Genomic DNA, 13,964 nt, shown 5'->3' on the forward strand with positions numbered 1-13,964 from the left:
AAGCCTGGGCAGTGCGTGTGTGCACGTGGCAGGGAAGGGAGAGCGATGCACCCTTGACGGGGAGGCTGGTAACCCCCCCCCCCCAGGAAGGTCCTGGGTTCGAGGCTAATGAACTTTGACTCTGGAGCTAATAGAGATGTTTGCCCAGATAATGACAGGTCAGATTTGCTTTGAGCCGACAGCTCCACGAGTGTGAGTGGTGAAGTGTGGTGCAGGGAATTATTGACATATATCAATGAGAAGACATTTGCTACAAGTGAAGGTTACTTCATGACATAAATTTACAAGAGGAAACAGCTTGCTTTTCTAGATTTTCTGTTAAAAAACAATCACCCTAATTTATTGAGCTTATTTGAGCTTAGTTTATGAGCTTAAGTAGAAAAAGTCACTTGTACTGTCAAATTGTACTCATGATTTCTACCGTTTATATTTCCAAACTGCAAAGCAAATCTGTTTGTTTCTAGTTAGGAATGGTTGGAATGGACTGAAAAGGCTCTGGACTGGCTGTCAGGAGACCTGGGCTTTGGCTCCTGCCATGACACCCTCCCACTGCCACCAAGTCCCTTGTCTAGCATAATTACCTCATTTGTAATATGAAGAGGTTGGATGGATTAACCTCTATAGTGTAACCCTCAGTGCATCCTAGATCCTAACTTTATATAACCAAATGTAAGTGAACATTATAGAAGCTCTCCAAGACCTTGGAGAAAAGGTTAACTAAATAGAGTAATGATCTGAGACTTTGGTTATATATCCTGAGACCTGGTTTAGTTTGCTGATTGTCAAAAATCACTAGAAAAGTAACAGATAACTGAAAATAGATTAGAAGTCAAATCCTTCCATATTTTCACTTCTTCAAAATTGGTCAGCAGTTGAGACAAAAGAAAATGAAATGGTGAGGTAAAAAGCAGGAAAGGGGCCAGGCGCTGTGGCTCATGCCTGTAATACCAGCACTTTGGGAGGCCAAGGAGGGTGGATCACGAGGTCAGGAGATGGAGACCATCCTGGCTAACACCGTGAAACCCCGTCTCTACTAAAAATACAAAAAATTAGCCGGGCGTGGTGACGGGCGCCTATAGTCCCAGCTCCTCAGGAGGCTGAGGCAGGAGAATGGCGTGAACCCGGGAGGCGGAGCTTGCAGTGAGCCGAGATCGCACCACTGCACTCCAGCCTGGGCGACAGAGGGAGACTCCATCTCAAAAAAAAGTAAAAAAAAAAAAAAAAAAAAAAGCAGGAAAGGGATAAAATGCTCCATGCAGTACCAGTAATCACTTGAAGTGCTCTTTTTGAGAAATAAATTTGTTTTAATGTATCTTCCTAACCAGAAACATTCCAATCAGAAGACTTTTGTGATGCTCAAACTATAGTAAAATTATACTATTAAAAGCTTGTTTTCCTTTTTGAAATATGATTCACCTTATCATATCTTTGGCTATTAGGAAGGAAGAAAGAAAGTCTGTCCAAACACAAGAGCAAAACTATAGTTTCAGTCATTTTAGGATAGACATCAGGGAGATCTTATTTCTTTCATTGTAGCCTAGAAAACAGGGTGGAAAAATGAAAAAAAAAAGTCCTCTGATAAGTTAATAAAGCAAAGACTTTTAATAAATTACTATTATTTATATTATAAATATGTAAATTTATATTAACAAATCAATTTATTAATAAATCAATAAATTGAAAAGTTTCCTACAAATATCTAGGATACCTAAACCAGATATAGCAAAAGCACTTAATGCTCAAAGCAGGGAGTGAAACGAAGGCTCTCCACTGAAAACAAAGAAGGTGGGGAAAACACCAGCTATTGTAGGCGAAGATGCTCAGTGCTGTGTGCGGGGATGGAGCAGGTACATGGCTGGATTTAACTGAAGTTGAGTCTGCATCACACAGGCTCTACGTAGTGAGGCAGAAGTGAAGGACTGAAGTGTGTTTGCAAAGAAATAATTATTATGAGGGACCGTGGGACATACTTTGGGTATGGAGGAATGTGGGAACATCGGGACATGTAATAGAGTGACAAATTGAATTGATAAAATCAGTGCAATGAGGATTTGAGTGAGATTTAAAAAATGGTAGAGCAGGCAGAGGACAGCAGGTAAACTGTAAGGAAAAAAGGAGGTGCCAGGTCAGGAGAGGGTGTCTGGATTGCAGATGATCGGAACATTTACAAAGATGTGGGCACATGTGTGGTCACAAGGGTTGGGGGTTGAGGAAGGAAATATTCAGAAGAACAGGGAGCCAAGACTTGGGAAACATACACATTGAAGGCACATCTTGTAGATGAAATGGAAAAGAATAACCAAAAAGAAGAGAGTGGAGAAGGCAAATTTGATCAACAGGGTCAAATACTGCTAAGAAGAGGAGAAGACGAATACCTACGTTGTCTGTTGGATTCCAGCTTTGTAAGAAAAGTCTCACAAGTAGGTGAGAAGCTAGATGTTACTATAGCTGATGCTGCTTAATCTTTCATCAAAACATCCTTCATGTCAAAGGGGAATGATGTGAATGTAGGGAATTACAATAGTTTAAAAGAATTCAAGTGCAAATTGTTAGGTACGGAGAAAGCACACGTCGGGCTGGAGCCTACGGCAGGACCAAGTCACGGAGAATCATTGTTTATACACCATGATGGGGAGCTTGGACTTTGTCTTGTAGACCGCATGGAGTTATTAAAACATTTTAGAGTTGCAGCTTTCCACACACCCGTGATTTTCAATGTTAGTGTGCAACAGAATCGCCTGGGGTGCTTGTTACAACACAGGTTGCTGGGTTTCACTTTCAGGGTTTCTGACTCAGTAGGTCTGTGAGAATTTGCATTTCTGACAAGTTCCTCAGTGATGCTGAGGCTCTGGTTTAAAGAATTGCCCTTCGAGAACCATTGCCTCACAGAAAGGAAGCGATCCAGCAACAGCAGGCTCCTCACCTCCGACTGCCGCGCTGCCTTCCTTAAGTGAGCCCAGCTGTGACCATGTTAAATGTTTCATGGCCACTAACCATACTCCAAGTGAGAGCCTTTGTTCTCACCCTGACTGATCCTGTGTCAATTCCCACCTTAACACCTGAGCTTTCAACATCCAATGCATTATTTTAAAATGTGATATTATTATACCTTTAGTGTGTCCCAGCTTTTTAGTCTTATTTCTTACCACCTTGCTGTGCATGATTTTACCACTGTTGGAATCCTGACCTTGGCTTCTTTTGAGTTTAGGGCATTCTTTCTTGGGAGCTATTGGAGCATTGTATAATTCTTATACCTATCTGTGTTGAACACCAGGAAATTGGAGTAGCGATATTTGCAGAGCCAGAAAGGACCTTATAACACATATTGTAAATTTTTCATGGTTTTCTCTAACCTGACTTTTGATTAGATAAACATTTCTTTTTACTCATTCCTCTATTTCTGCTTATTATTTGTTGTTAGAATATATATATGTGAGAAGAAAGCCCTCTCTAAACATATTTACCCTTTCTCCATTATTGCTGAGATACTTCCTATCATGAACTTTGTTGTAAAGTCCATGTAGAATACAAAGTGAAATCAGAGCGTGTACGTACTCATTAGCTGTGTGACTTGGAGGAAATTAGCTAACCTCTCTGGACTTCACATTTATTCCTTCTCAAATGAGGGTAATGGTCCACTCCTGATTCTGAAAGATTGTATGTAGACAGCAAAAGTAAAGCACTTGGCTCAATGCCTGAAGCAGTATAGACCCTCAGCCTGTATTAATGTTCTATTCCTTATTTTTCAAATAGGATAGTGATGTTCCATTTGGAGATGGTTCTTACTGTCTCCAACTGTATGATATTGGGAAGGAAACTTTAAGGATAGTTCTGGTTTACAGGGGTCTATTTCTAGGAGTTTTTTTGATTTTTTTTTTTTTTTTTTTTGAGATGGTATCTTGCTCTGCCACCCAGGCGGGAGTGCAGTGGCACAATCTCAGCTCACTGCAACCTTCGTCTCTCAGGTCAAGCGATTCCCATGCCTCAGTCTCCTGAGTAGCTGTGGTTACAGGCGCCTGCCACCACGCCTGGCTAATTTTTTGTATTTTTAGCAGGGATGGGGTTTTGCCATCTTGGCCATTCTGGTCTATAACTCCAGGTCTTGAGTGATCTACCTGCCTCAGCCTCCCAAAGTGCTGGGATTACAGACATGAGCCACCGTGACTGGCCTCTAGGAGCTACTATTAATTTAAAAAATTCTTCCCATTTCTCTGTCAAAGTGGGGTAATCCCAAATTTACAGAGGCTAGAGTGTAGATGGCCATGCTTTCTCAAAGTCCTACAGCTCCAAATAGTGTTTAATGATTTTTCAAATTGTAGCTGCAAAGTTTGAGACAGTTTTTACATGCTTTGATGTTTCTCTGATTTGGATTTCACTTTCAGAAAATTAACCTGCAGAATTCCTCTTTCCCTTCAAATGGGGACTGACTACACACACCCCCCCCAAAAAAAAACAAACCCAACCCCCCAAAATGAACTAAAAACTTATGGGAGCATTCCTGTTACATAAGAACATAAATTTAGGTCAACTTTGACTTTCTAGACCTGACAGGATAATTCTCCACGATTGGCTGCTTCTTGTAAAAGCTCCACATATATGTTTATTGATAAATGTGTTTGAGTTATGTTAGAATGCAAATTCATTTTCTTTTTTTTTTTGAGATGGAGTCTCGCTCTGCCGCCCAGGCTGGAGTGCAGTGGCATGATCTCAGCTCACTGCAAGCTCTGCCTCCTGGGTACACGCCATTCTCCTGCCTCAGCCTCCCAAGTAGCTGGGACTACAGGCACCCGCCACTGCTCCCAGCCAATTTTTGTATTTTTAGTACAGACGGGGTTTCACCGTGTTAGCCAGGATGGTCTCGATCGCCTGACCTTGTGATCCACCTGCCTTGGCTTCCCGAAGTGCTGGGATTACAGGCGTGAGCCACCGCGCCCAGCCACAAATTCATTTTCATATCAGCTTATGCAAGTTTTGTCACTGATAAAGCCAAGAAAAAATATATATATTTGCTTCTTGTATTGTAATACACAAATGAACCAGTATCTCTGAATTACTTGATTTTATTTAGAGAAAACACACATTAGAGATAAATGATATACATTTTTCCTTTAGTTGACAATTTCTGAGTAAAATTAATAATTGCCACATCGGGGATTTGAACTCAATAACTATGAAAACTGTGTTCAATTGCTAGATAAGATAATAATAAAGAGTAATTAGTATTAAAAGCAAAGTTAATCTTCATTGTGGTCTATATTGTCATTTAGAAGAACCCTATATAGGTGCAAGAAGGTGTAAAATTATCTGATCCTTGTAGACGTGTTAGGAGCATGGAGGTAATGTCTGGTTAGATTAACAGAGAAATGCCGCAATGATCCTTCATCACCATAATCCTGGGTTTTCACCAGACAGGTCCTGCTATGAGTTTATCTTCAGCAAAGGAATCAGTCCCTGCTAGCATTATAATCCCCTACAACCCTTCAGATTTCATTAGGCTTTTCTAAAACTAGGTCAAAATTAAAACTTCATGCGGCTATTGAAGGTTATCAATTAAAATGTTGTGACCTTTGAGCTCACAGTAAAAATTTATGGAAAAACTGAAATTTGGAAGCTTCTTTTTTTCTTTTTTTTTCTTTCTTTCTTTTTTTTTTTTTGAGATGGAGTCTCACTCTGTCACCCAGGCTGGAGTGCAGTGGCCGGATCTCAGCTCACTGCAAGCTCCGCCTCCCGGGTTCACGCCATTCTCCTGCCTCAGCCTCCCGAGTAGCTGGGACTACAGGCGCCCGCCACCTCGCCCGGCTAATTTTTTTTTTGTATTTTTTTTTTTTAGTAGAGACGGGGTTTCACCGAGTTAGCCAGGATGGTCTCCATCTCCTGACCTTGTGATCCGCCCGTCTCGGCCTCCCAAAGTGCTGGGATTACAGGCTTGAGCCACTGCGCCCGGCCAAAATTTGGAAGCTTCTTGCAGATCTTTCCAGATATTTACTTTGATCTTAAGAAGATATCATCTGAAGCATTACCAAATATTTAAGACATACATACAAAATTATTGCATCATGATGCAACAATTTTTAAAATTATCTTTATGACAATCATTTTAAGAATACTTCTCTTTTTCTACCTCCTGTAACACAATGATAGAGAAGTCATTTGTGCCAGCTCACATACTAAGGGAGGTACACACCCTATTTCATCTTCACAACCACCTCTATGAAGTAGGGGACATTATTATCATCGTCATCAGAATCATTGTCATCATTGTCATAGCTTGGATTTCACCAATGAGAAAACTGAAGATTGAAAATGATTAAGTAATTAGTCTACTCTCCCCCAAACGGTAAGCGGTTTTGTAAATGGAGTGTAAGAAAAACAAACAAACAAAAACACTCTGGTAGGAAAATAATGTGGTGGTTTCTTCATGATTCAGCAAATATGATAATGTGGTAATTACTTTAAAAGAAAGAAATAGGCCGGGCGCGGTGGCTCACGCCTGTAATCCCAGCACTTTGGGAGGCGGAAGAGGTCAGGAGATCGAGACCATCCTGGCTAACACGGTGAAACCCCGTCTCTACTAAAAATACAAAAAATAAGCCGGGCATGGTGGCGAGCGCCTGTAGTCCCAGCTACTCTGGAGGCTGAGGCAGGAGAATGGTGTGAACCTGGAAGGCTGGGCTTGCAGTGAGCCCAGATTGTGCCACTCACTCCAGCCTGGGCGACAGAGTGAGACTCCATCTCAAAAAAAAAAAAAGGAAAGAAATAGAATATTTGGGAAGCTGCTGAAATGAGGACAGTTGGAAATGAGCCTTTTTATTTTCTCTCTTTCTTAAATGCTGCCTCAGATGCAGTACTCATTCCATTATTTTTCCCAAACTGGAACATCTTATTATTATTTTTTTATCCTTTTGGTTTATTCACTTGTCACAAAGAAACTTTTTAGGAAACACCACAATTTTCCTGACAGCTGGCAATGATTGCTCTAGAGTGCTGGAGACTACGGATGAGACTGAATCTTGCAGGATAGTAAGGAAAGGGTGGTTCATCTGGTTAACCTGCAACAACGTGCATTCTTCAAGATCTGGTAGAGTTAAAAAGCCAAAGGAAATGATGGGAGAAGCTTTCTAAATGTTTTATTATTTTTTTCTTGGAGTATCAGTAAGTATTAATACATCACATTTTTCATTATGCTTTCCAAATAAAGCTTTTTTTTTTTTTTAAATAAGTCTGCATTTATATTAGCAAACGAGTTTCTGTAGTGAAAAAAAAAAAGCTTCAGAGTTAGAATACGCAGAAACTCCCTAGTTCTGGATCTGCCTAAAGCATAGAGCCTTAGGCAAAGCACTTAACATTTTTGAACTTTAGATTCCCATATGTGAAGGGAAATAATAATATATGCTCTCACATTTTTGTAAAGATTATACAATACAGCATATGTTTGAATCTATTATAATATTTGAGACTTTAGGTAGATAATAAATTAATACTATTGCTATTCCTTTCTGTATATAACTTACTTGTCTCTAAGAGAGTATATTTTATTTGATATACAAGTGATTTTTAATTAAAGTCATACATGATTTTTTAAGAAATTATTTTTTGATGAAAAATTACTAGACTAGCTGGTAGGCTGGGACTTCAGTGATGAAAAATGTCTACTGTGAATAATGGTTTAAATCTTTAAAGTAAAGTGGTCAGGGTCCAAAGTTACCCACAGAAAGAATGTATTGTGGTTTTACAAGTTATCAGGTACATTTATAAGGTACCTAATAAAATAATGAAATATTGAGACGTTATTTGAAGAGAAAAGGTAAATATAGACATCCATCAACTTAATTATGGACTAGATTCTGACGGCCAAATTCTAATTGCCTTTTTCTTCCCCCTTACACTATCCCACTTAAAGGTTGATTATTAGTGTGTCTGACATTTGGAGGCTTTGTAGCTTTTCTGGCTTTATCACTAGAAAAGCTATTTCTGTTGTAACAGTTTATTTAGTCATACCTCATCAAAATACAAAATACTTTTCTTTTCACAGGAGGGAATTTTTCCTTTTGTGGTCCCAAATGCTGTGCTTTTAATAGAATCAGTATTAACACTGTCAAGATACTTCAAGAGCCCAGTAGGATACATGAAAAGTGCCGCATGTGGTGGTCATTAAAAAGGAAAAAACACAAATCCAAGACTAAACCTGAAAAAGAAATAGTTTGTGAGCATAATTAAAAGTCAGTTGAAACTAAATGAGACTTTAAAAAGAGTACCTGCAACAAAAAACGTTTAAAAATTAGTACAGATAACTAAAGAACTAGGTAGCTTTGAAATTTATAACTCAATTCTCATAATTAACTTAGAAATACAGAAGCGAATCTTTTACAATTGGTATGACAAGGGAAATAATTTATTAACATGCAGAAAGGAGTCCTAATCTTACAGAAAAGGGGTGGTTAATTACAGGAATAATTAACTGGAAGTAACTTTCTGTTCTTTAATGGATCTGTTGTTTTCTTAAATGATTTCCTGTATGATTTGGAGAATGAAATGAATTTCCTGACTTTAAGCCTAAACACTTTTGTGACAGCATTTTTGTGTTAAGCTTATGATCCACTCTTTAAATAAATCATTCTCGTTAAGCATTCTCGAATGCGCCAGTATGTGGTAAGCTCAGTGGTGTGAAGCTAATTCATGCAGGCTGCAAACATTGTTCTAGCACCTGGCTGCTTGCTGGTAAAAATTACTCTCTCCCTCTGAGGATTATAATAATCATCTTGGTTATAAGCATAACTAGTGACTATTCTCAATGTCTCTTCTTTTCAATTCTCCATAATCAATGATAATCACTGGATCCTGCCCAGCCTCATCATGGAGGAATAAAAAAATACTTAAAGGTAACAGCAGACAGGAAAGTTATCCGAATGAGTCCTTTCAGAGCTTCCCTTAAGGGGCAAATGATTGAGCCTAAAATACATAATCATCTCCAATTGTATTGTAAATTTGAAATTATTTTTTCCATGCATGACTTGAGGTTTATAGAATGCTAACTGAAGTTTATTTTGTACTATTACTCAATTATCTGATTGATAGGACAAAAAGTCATCTAATGGTGTCTCTGGATATTTAATTTATAACTTTTCTTAAGATTCAAGAATAAATAGCACTCATTCTCTTGCCAGCAACTGGAAAAGAGATTGCAACACTTCTTTCCAGAAATGTTTACTGAGCTTTTACTTAATAGCAGACACCTTGGTAGGCCCAGAATATAGAAACTTGAATGAGCCATGATGCTTACGGAATGAATTGATTAAAAAATACTACAGCACGGTAGGTGTCCCACAGAAGGGTGAGCGAGGCATTACGGGAATTCAAGAGACAAAGCACTGTGCATTCTTCGGAATTTGGAGGATGAATAGAAACTTCTCAGGCAGGTAGGTTGTAGGGAGGTGGAGAAGGTATCTCAGACAAGGAAAAGAGCACGAATCGAATCAGCATCAGCGTATGTAATAATCACAGTGTATTTCACAAAACAGATGTCCAGCTCTAATTCAATGAGGCGTTGTGTAAGTATTCCTCTTGTGTTTACAGTGTGCAGAATATTATACTGAAATATAACCAAAAGAGACAGTCCACAGAGTCCATAGACTGAAGAGAAAGTTGTATTCGAATGAGAAAGATAAGACAGTTCATTAAATTATTAGAAGATATATCTGATTATTATGTAGTGCCTTGAGTTTTCTTTGCTATTAAGTTTGTCCTCTTCCTTCCATACTCCGCTGCTGGTTTTTGAAGCAGCAGCATCTACTGACCAGGGGCTAAGGGTCAGTCTCTGTCTCTCAATCAACTTGATTCTCTCCTACTCCACCTGCCTCTCCACTGTCCTCCTGCCCCTCCTTGCACCTTCTCAAGGGCATCACCCTCTGCTTCCTTCCTCCATATATTCTAGATGCTTCTCTCTTGGTCTGGAACATCCCCCTCACTCCTTTTACACCTTGAATCTTGGCTCCTGTGACATTTGCTTTAGGAGATGGGCTGCTCTCATGTAGCCAGCACCCAGATAATAAACAAAACCGATGCTCTCTTCTGCCTCTGCCATCCTCTGCCTTCCTCCTGGCTCTGGTAGCATTAGTTAGCTTTTCTGTTTCTGAGCATTACAGAAAAGGAATCCTACAGTATGTATTCTTTTGTGTTTGGCTTCTATAGTAAACATTATGTTAGTGATATTTGTCGTTATTGTTGTGTATATTTATAAATCATTCATTTTAACTGCTGTATATATAACATAGTCCATTAGGTAAACATCCTAACAGTTATTTTTCTATTTGATCACTGATTGGCATTGAAATGTTTCCAGTTTAGAACTATTAAAAGTAGTAAACCTATAACCACTCTTGTGCCTGTCTTATGGCAATCAAATGTCCACAGTGCTGTTAGTTATATCTCGGTAGAATTGCTGAGTCATGGAATAGGAATATATGCAGTTTGACAGTTTCTTGTAAAGTTAATCCAATGCTTCATTAAACCAAGCAATTCTGTTTCTAGATATTTACCTGTATTATAGTCTGTTCTTGCACTGCTATTTATAGCAGTAATTTATATTTAAAAAGAGGTTTAATTGGCTCACAGACTGTACAGGAAGCATGACAGCTTCTGAGGGGAGGCCTCAGGAAAACTTTCAATCATGGCAGATTGCGAAGGAGAAGCAGGTACATCTTACATGACTGGAGCTGGAGAAGAGAGATGGGGAAGGTGCCACATTCTTTTAAACAACCGGATCTCACAAGAACTCACTATCACGAGAATAACACCAAAGGGGATGGTGTTAAACTATTTATGAGAGCCGGGCACGGTGGCTCAAGCCTGTAATCCCAGCACTTTGGGAGGCCGAGACGGGCGGATCACGAGGTCAGGAGATCGAGACTAGCCTGGCTAACACGGTGAAACCCCGTCTCTACTAAAAAAATACAAAAAACTAGCCGGGCGAGGTGGCGGGCGCCTGTAGTCCCAGCTACTGGGGATGCTGAGGCAGGAGAATGGCGTAGACCTGGGAGGCGGAGCTTGCAGTGAGCTGAGATCCGGCCACTGCACTCCAGCCTGGGCGACAGAGTGAGACTCCGTATCAAAAAAAAAAAAAAACTATTTATGAGAAACCATCACATGATTCAATCATCTCCCAGCACGCACTACCTCCAACACTGGGGATTACAATTCAACATGAGATTTGGGCGGGGACACAGATCCAAACCATATTATTACTCGAGAGAAATGAAGACATATGTCCACACAAAGACCTGTACGCTTAAAAGATATCATTCCTTAAAAGTCTTCAGGCTTCTGATTTTTTTTCTCTTGAGAAGTCCACTGTGAATCCTGCTGCTTCTCTTTTAAAGACCTTGTGTGTTTTTCCACTTGAAACTTTTAAGATTTTACTTTTGATTTTGTAATAGTCTGTTCTTACCCTGCTAATAAAGATATACCCGAGACTGGGTAATTTATAAAGAAAGACGTTTAATGGACTCACAGTTCCACATGGCTGGGGAGGCCTCACTATCATGGCAGAAGACAAAGAAAGAGTAAAGGGATGTCTTACGTGGTGGCAGGCAAGAGAGAGAGTGTTCAAATGAACTCCCCTTTATAGAAGCATGAGATCTCATGAGACTTACTCACTATTATGAGAACAGCATGGGAAAGCCCCAACCCCATGATTCAATTACCTCCCACAGGGTCCCTTCCATGGTGAGGGAATTATGGGAGCTAAAATTCCAGATGAGATTTGGGTAGGGACACAGCCAAACTGTATCAGATTTTAAACAGTTTTACTATGATGCGGTTAAGTATTATTTCTCTGTATTTTTCCTACTGAGCCTCTTAAACTCTATTTTAATGTGTGTGTGTGTGTGTGTGTGTGTGTGTGTGTGTGTGTGTGTATCCATTTTAAAACATCCTTGGTCTTTATCTCACTGCTATTTCTTTTGGCCATTCTCTCTATTCTCTCTCATTGAGACTCCAGTTTCACTTGGGATATGTTCCACATTTTTATTACCCTCTATTCTGCATGCTTTCTTTTTTTTCTGTAATTTCTTTGGTATTCAGTTTAGGTACTTAATACTTACCTGACTTCCAGATCGCATTTTCTTTGCTATTGTTGTATGCTATTACATTTATTATTTTTGTATGCTATTATATTTATTCATTGAGGTTGTGCATTTCAGATATATTTTTTAGATTGAGATGATCATTTTAACATTTTATACATATTTTAATTATGTGGTAATCATTTAGCATATATTACATCTTTATCTTTTGCAATATTTGTTGAATATATTATTCACAGTTATTTTTATTCTTTGTTATTAATTCCAGTATATTGATCATGTTGAAGACAGCTTCAGTTGTTTCTTTTTGTTTTTCTTCCTTATGTTATTTGAGTCATATAATCTTGCCTCTTTGCATGTTTAGTCATTTCTAGTTATATTTTGGACTATGTATTAGAGACCTTTGGAAGCTCTGGTGATGGTGAAATTCAACTACTTGTTTGGCAGATGTCATCATGGGAGCTTGTCACCTCATCGAGTCAGGGAGTTAGTTGGTCAAGGGTGGGTTTCAGTTTTTTGAAGACTCTGGGTCCCCCTGTTTCTGAGGCATGATGTTCCAGCTTTTCAACTGGCAGCCTGGCCAGTGTTGATCATCCCAAGCCCCCAAACTAAGAAAGAGTCAGTTATTTTTTTCACAGATGAGTTTTTTTTTGGTCACAAACAGCATCTAATTTGGTAAATGTCTTGGTAAAGACATGTCTATTGCCAAGAGAACCCCAGTTCTTGCCTGGTTTCTCTCTCCTTCAGAAATAGTCTTTTGCCACCGGTCACTGCTGGCTCCTGGATTCTCATTCTCTGGACATCCATGAGCAGCAGATGCCCCAGTTCAGTCTTAGTTCAGTGCCCCCCTGGGGCTTTTGCCTCATAGGTTTTTTATGTTCAGAACTTCCTGTGGAGCCTTGTGGTGTCCAGGTGCTGTGAGAGCATGGAAAATCTTAGGTTGTTTCTAAAGCTCCCAACCTAGCCCTTCAGTCCCTGTGCAGCCTCAAGATACAGCACACGTCTCTTAGTGAAAACCAGCTGTGTATTTGAGGCTCTCCAATTTGTTATTCCAGACCTGCTTGGTCATTAAACTCCTGGCTGGTTCCTCTTTCCCTGAAAACAGCCTTCGACTTGGGCCAAACCAGAAACAACAGCCATGCTCAGAACTGGCAAAGGCTACTGGGGGGGAAACAGCTGGTATTGTGAGTGGTTTCTGAACCATTTCTGAGTGGTTCTCCCTCCACAGAAATCTTGATCCATGAACTCCTCAATGTTTTAAAATTTTTTCTACTTTTCCCCTGTGTATCATCAGGATCTTTGCTTTCACCTTCAACATCTGATTGGGAAGCATGCATTTTAGGCAATTTTTTTAAAAAGTGAGAAAAAAATCGTTTAGAGAGAAGGGTATAAAAGCGATTCATTTGAAACTAAGGAATGCTTGAAAACGTCAGTGGTATTGGCTGTGAGTAGCGGAAATCCAGGGAGTTGTGAGCGTCTGCCTGCAAAGGTGTGAGATGCTCACGTGGCAAAGGGGCTACTAAGGCTTTCTGTGCACGGCTTCACGTGATGGGAAGATGCTAGAAACGTGGCAAAGGGGCTACTAGGGCTTTCTGTGCACGGCTTCACGCGACGGGAAGATGCTAGAAATGCTACTAGGGCTTTCTGTGCACGGCTTTACGTGACGGGAAGATGCTAGAAACGTACTAGGGCTTTCTGTGCACGGCTTCACGTGACGGGAAGATGCTAGCAACGTGGCAAAGGGGCTACAAGGGCTTTCTGTGCACAGCTTCATATGATGAGAAGATGCTAGAAGACAGATTTCAGGTCAAAGCAGGAGAAATTTTCTTTGAAATCTCATTGCTATGAGAAAACAAAACGTAGCATTCCTGGAGGTGACTGTTT

At 39.8% G+C, this 13,964-nt stretch overlaps 1 long non-coding RNA gene across 1 annotated transcript in view; it reads left to right on the plus strand.

Annotated features, from left to right (window-relative positions):
* The first annotated feature begins 5,859 nt into the window (after window positions 1-5,859).
* LOC103876691 overlaps window positions 5,860-13,964 on the plus strand; it is a 33,127-nt gene continuing 25,022 nt past the window's right edge. Inside the window, exon 1 of the long non-coding RNA XR_636019.4 lies at window positions 5,860-6,337. This is a non-coding gene — a long non-coding RNA (uncharacterized LOC103876691). The remainder of the gene's footprint in view (window positions 6,338-13,964) is intronic.

This window comes from Papio anubis, chromosome 14 (genome assembly GCF_008728515.1).
Source record: "Papio anubis isolate 15944 chromosome 14, Panubis1.0, whole genome shotgun sequence".
Taxonomy (NCBI): Eukaryota; Metazoa; Chordata; class Mammalia; order Primates; family Cercopithecidae; genus Papio; species Papio anubis.